Source organism: Emys orbicularis, chromosome 4 (assembly GCF_028017835.1).
Source record: "Emys orbicularis isolate rEmyOrb1 chromosome 4, rEmyOrb1.hap1, whole genome shotgun sequence".
NCBI lineage: Eukaryota > Metazoa > Chordata > Testudines > Emydidae > Emys > Emys orbicularis.
Window position 1 is genome coordinate 126,502,240 of NC_088686.1, and position 6,050 is coordinate 126,508,289.

Below are 6,050 nucleotides of genomic sequence, written 5' to 3' on the forward strand. Positions count from 1 at the left end.
AAACCAGTTCTGCTGGTGCCCCTCTATCCTGAGTCTGACCCACAGCTCCTGCTGTCCCAGCCCTGGGCTCCCCCACTGCAGCTCCTTCCTAGCTTGCAGTTTCTGTCTATTGCTTTGATTGAGGGTTGTGTTGGGAGCCCCCAGTCTGGGCCTCTGTCCTGGGCTTCGTCTTTGCCTCGGCTCTGTGTCTCTCCCAGCCCTGTCCCCCGAGGGTTGTGTTCCCTGGGACACTCTTTCCTCGTTATACCCATGCCATGGCCTGGATCTCGCCTGGTCCCTATCAGCATTGGGGAGCAGCCATGGGGTCTGGGCTGGGCAGGTTTCTACCTATGACAAGATGGAAACCCCTTGGCATGGGGCTGTCATGGTTCATTATCTGCCGGGAGCAATACAATCTGTATCTGCAGCAACATGGTGTCACATTTATTATGCAGCTGGAATCCAGCATCAGGGAATCCTCAGGTTGGCTTGGCAAAGCTGAGCTGAAGGCAGAGGTTGTGTTGGCAGCAACAACTGCCTCAATACCCCCAGCTTTGTGGGATCCATCTTGGCTCTCCCTCCTTTTGTCTCTGCGTTGCCGTGTGACTTCCTGGGATGCTGAGTCTCTGGGGTTCTCACAAACACAGTCGCCTCCCTTGCACGCTGTGACTTTGTTCCAAGCTGTAGCAGAGCTGTGTCCACATCTCCTACTCCCTTGTGTGCCAGGCAGTCAGTGCTAAGTCACCGGCAAACCATGGAGTTAATGTTGCCCAGAGGTTCCATGCACCCTTCCACAAAGTCGAGCCCAGCAAAACTCTCCTATCTGAAAACCAAGCAATGAGGAGTTAAGGTGCCTGCCCATGGTCCTTAACCCTGCCCCGGAGCTGCCAAGAGCCCATGGGCTCCAGCTGTCCTCAGCGTGTAGGTGTCGCTCTACTGAATGGGGGAGGGGTTAGCTGGAGCAGCTTGGCAGAACTGTGACTGAGACAAGGTGGTTTCAGGGGGCTGTTCCACTTGGCGGAGGTGAGCCCCTCTTCCTGCCCCCAGGTGTGTGATCAAAGGAAAGTTGCCTGGGTACCCTGAGAGATCTATTTCACCTCATTATAGCACTGAATTGTGCACGTTGTGCATTGAGTTGTGCAGGTGTGATGGGGCCCATGGATCTCGGTATGATGGTATGCGCTGAAGGAGAGCACCCATTGAGACGATACAGCCTGGGACAATAGCTCCATTCATCTCAGTGGGTGTTCTCAGCCCCCCTCTCCTGGTCAGTGCTTGGGAGTTTGTGTTATGCACCAAGCTTTCTTGTTCTTAGTTCCTCATCCGGATCTAGTGGTGTGGTTTTGGTGCATGCTCCTGGGATGGCTGCACACAGCTCCCCGCCAGAGGGACAGGGCTTCCCTAGATGCCGGCTCCCATGGGGGGCAGGGAAAGAATGTCAGATATCCCCTAGTGGGGCAGGGTCCCGAGATCCCAGCACACATGAGGGGAGGCCATTAGAGGGGCCAGACACCATATAAAGGGGTGTGGACCCCCAGATCTTGGCACACACCAAGGGGAAGGGAGATGGGCTCAGACACCCTCAGAGAGATGGTCCCCCCAAATCCCAGCACATGCACAGGGGCAGGGAGAGGGGCTCAGAGCCCCCTAAAGGGGGAGAACCCCAGATTCTGCTCACATTATGCCTCCAGACACCTTCAGAGGGACAGTACTGCCCGATCCCAGGGCACATATGGGAGGGAAGAATGTGGGCGTGACTGACACCCACTCAGCCCTCCTGCCATCACATCACCTGAACCCAATATCCCTCACCTGAACCCCCAACCCCTCTGATCTCCTCATAATCCCCCTCCCTTTGCTGCAGCCCCAATCCCCTTTACCCCTATTCCCCCCGCCTCCTAATTCCCCCTCCCAGCAAACATTCACATATGGCATTTATTTATTTGTTACAAGTTTGAGCACCTTCTGAGGCTTCTGCCGTCCTGCAATTACATTTCCCCCAGTCCCCCAAATAATAAGATGAAAAACCCCTTTGGCAGACTCAGGTTGTAGCAGCAAGAATGGTTTGTTCTCAGACTTATCCTGAGGGTTGGATATAAACTTACAGCCATTCAACCACATTGATACTGGCCTGTGTGCTGTGGCTGGCATATAGCTTTATTGGTTGGGAGATTGTTACAGTTGGTAGGATGTCTACAAGCTAAGGAAGGGGGCAGCAAAGGGGAGCTGTGCTGCAGGGTGTTATGTTTATAGGACTTAGGGTAAGTTCCACCCCGGGAGGCTGTGAAAAATGCATTAAAGACTGTGAAATCTGGTCTACCCCAGGAAATCTGGCTATTGTAGGGGAGTCGTGGAATTTCCACAGTTTCATGCAGCGGCTGGCGGCAGTGCTGCCTTACGAGCTGGGCGGCTGGAGAGTGGCAGCTGCTGGCCAGGAGCCCATCTCTTAAGGCAGCGCTGCTGCCAGCAGCAGCCCAGAAGTGAGGGTTCATGGTATGGTATTTCCACCCTCACTTCTGCACCAGCAGCAGCTGCCTGCAGCCAGGCAAGATTCTGAAGGTTGGAGCGTAGAGCCTAGTGCACAGGAGGAGCCCTCAGCTGGGGTGCCCTAGACCTGCCCCTTCCCGGCTCCAGACCTAGCACTCGGTGGTTAAAGGGGCCTTGGGCTGGCTGTGTGTGTGCCACAGCACCCCAGGGGTTGTCCACTCATAAGGCTGGACCTGTACCATCCTCCCAAAAGTGACAACCCTCCCCATACTATGCCACCCTTACTTCTGTGCTGCTGGTGGTGGCAGCACTGCCTACAGAGCTGGGCTCCCAGTCAGCAGCCAGTGCTCTTGGGCCTTCCAGCTCTGAAGGCATCACCACTGCTGGCAGCAGTGCAGAAGTACGGGTGGCATGACATGGTATTGCCAGTCTTACTTCTGTGCTGCTGGTGGTGGTAGCACAAATGTAAGGGTGGCCACCCTCACTTGAGAGCTGCTGCTGGCTGTGGTGCTCCCTTCAGAGTTGGGCTCCCAGCCATCAGCCACAGAGCTTCCTGCCACCAACAGATAATCCTAGAGATGGGTCTGACCTGGTCCAGGATGCGGCCCAAGCAGGGGAAGAGGAAGACCCGTCCTTTCCCAGCCTGACTGGGAGTAGCAGCTGGAGCTCAGTATGTGGTAGGAGCCCCCGGCCGGGGAGCCCCCAGCCCTGTCCCTCCCTGGATCCAGTCCCAGCACTCAGAGGTTTAAGGAACTTTGGGATGGCTGAATGTAGGGGGAGTGTCACAGGGTTCTTTGCTGGCTCTCCCACTTTTATGCCTGCACCCTGTGTTTAGGCTGGTATAATAAAGAGCCTTCCACGCCTTCTTTTGTTGGATCACCCAAGTGTCAACTCTTTATTTACAACATTCGTGCATTTCCCCAGTCTCCCAACAGCTAGTGCTCCTCCCAGACCCTCCCCAGGGTCTCCTGTTCCAGAGGCTTCCCCTTTGGTAAGGTGACAGTAATACTACCTTCCTGTCTCCTCCCAGTCAAGCCTCCTCTGAGGTTTGTTCAGGGTTTATATAGCCCTTCTGTGGCTCAGTTCAGCTGTCAGCACTCAGCTCAGCATGTTCCTCTGAGCCAGCCCTGATTAGGGCTTGCAGCTGGGCTCCCTGCTGAATACCTGTGTCTCTAGAGAGCAGACTGCAGCTAGCATTTTGGCAGGGCTTTAAAGGGGTTTTTACCCCTGCCCTGCCACACATCTCCCCCCTTCAAGGAGCCGCCAGGCTCACCCTGTCCCTGCCCCTCCTCGGGCAGACAAACCTGCCCCTTGGTGGGAGTGCCTGTGTCCCCACCAGGGACTCCTGTGGGCCCTCCCCAGGTTTTACGGGTCCTTCCCCACATCCCTGGTAGGGACAGGCCACCCCTGCATGCCCCTTGGCCTGGCAGAGACCACAGACCTGGTCCGGCGGCGTCTGGTAGCCCCGACACACACCCTCTGGGTTCGATTCCCAGGCCCCCCAGTCCTTGTCTCCCCCGGGCTCCTGAGAGCCACACTCCTGGCACTCCTGCCCAGCTGGTCCATTATTCCCACATAGCTAACACTCCTTAAGGGGCTCGGCTTGTTGTCTAGGAGTTTTCTGTCCCATGTCTCCCCCTTCCCCTGGCATCGTGGGAGAGAGGGGGGTTCCCTTCCCTAATTTGGGTTCGACCCTCTCCTCATCCCCTTCTGTTCTCTCAGGTGGGTACCTCTGTCCCGGCTCCAGCTCTCTGTCCCGGCTCCGGGCTTCGCCCGATGGGGGTCCCCAATCATTTCCCAGTAGGACCGGGCAGGGCAAGTTCTTTACCAATCCTACCCACTGCCACTGGAAGCGCCCGTGGACCTTCAAAGGTACCCGGGCCAGTTGACACCTCCGGGTATCCCCATGGATGCACCGTAGGGCCACGGTTGCCCCTGGAATCACCCAGCGCGGCTTAACTAATCTCTTCTGTACCAGTGAGTGGGTGGAGGCGGAGGAATCTACCACCCCCTTCTGGGGCTCCCCTCCCAGCAACACTGTTACCGTAGCCAGGGATTGTCTCCTCGCTCTCTTCCGTCCCCCAGTCCACCCACAAAAGTCCGCCAGCCCGCACTCCATTTGTGGGCAGTCCTGCTTTTTATGGCCCGGGCCAACAAATCAGTTCTCGACTGCTGGTGGGCCCCAGGTCTGAACCCCTCTTGGGAGCAGGATCTCGCCGGCTTCTTCCTGGACCGGCCCCCTTACTGGGCTTCCCCACCCGCTGGGCCCTTCGGCCTCGACATATTCCTCTGTTAGCCGGACGGCCTCTGCCACCTGATGTTTTCGGACCCATACCCTCACCGGGTCCGGGAGCCCCAGGAGAAATTGTTCCAATATTACTTGATCCATAACGTCCTCCATAGTTTGGGCTGTAGGCCTCAGCCAGTGGGTAGCCCAATCGGTAAGTCTTTGGGTGAATGCCCTGGGCCGCAGGCCCTCCGTCCAGCGGGCCGCCTGGAACTGCTGACGGTATCTCTCCGTTTAGAGTCCTACTCGGTCCAGGATTGTGGCCTTTACCGCATCATAGTCTCTGGCTTGGGCCTCGCCCACTAGGTACAGGGCTAGCCGCAAGGCTCAGGTTGTTCGCTCCCAACCGGCCGCCGTAGCCACCCGTTCAAAGGTTCCCAGGAACGCATCAGGGTCATCCGTGGGACCCATCTTGCAAAGCCCCCACCCTGGCGTCCTGGTTCCATCCCCAGGTGCAGGACTCACCACCCTCTGTAATATCTGCTGCTGGGCCACCGACTGCTCTCTGATGAACTCTTGGAGGGTCCATTGCTGCTCCGCCTGCCACGTCATCAGTGCCTGTCTGCCTGCCTGCTGCATTTCCTTCACGGTGTTCACCAGCCACTTCAAGGTCTCCTCCATGGCAGCCATGAATAGCAGTGGCTAGGGAGATCCTGGACAAGCCCCCAGTGTCACAGGGTCGTTGCTGGCTCTCCCACTTTTATGCCTGCACCCTGTGTTTATGCTGGTATAATAAAGAGCCTTCCACGCCTTCTTTTGTTGGATCACCCAAGTGTCGACTCTTTATTTACAACATTCGTGCAGTTCCCCAGTCTCCCAACAGCTAGCGCTCCTCCCAGACCCCCCCGGGTCTCCTGTCCCAGAGGCTTCCCCCTTTGGTAAGGTGACAGTAATACTACCCTCCTGTCGTTTGTTCAGGGTTTACATAGCCCTTCTGTGGCTCAGCTCAGCTGTCAGCACTCAGCTCAGCATGTTCCTCTGAGCCAGCCCTGATTAGGGCTTGCAGCTGGGCTCCCTGCTGAATACCTATGTCTCTACCCTGGCATCCTGACCAGAGAGCAGACTGCAGCTAGCATTTTGGCAGGGCTTTAAAGGGGTTTTTACCCCTGCCCTGTCACAGGGAGCATATCACCTCCCTGACCATGACACCACGGGCTGTTGCCCACCCCTAAGATCAGCCCTTCCTCACCCAAAAAAGCGATGACCCCTCTCATACTATGCCACCCTCACTTCTGTGCTGCTGCTGGTGGCAACGCTGCCTTCAGAGCTGGGCTCCCGGCCAGCAGGTGCTGCTCTC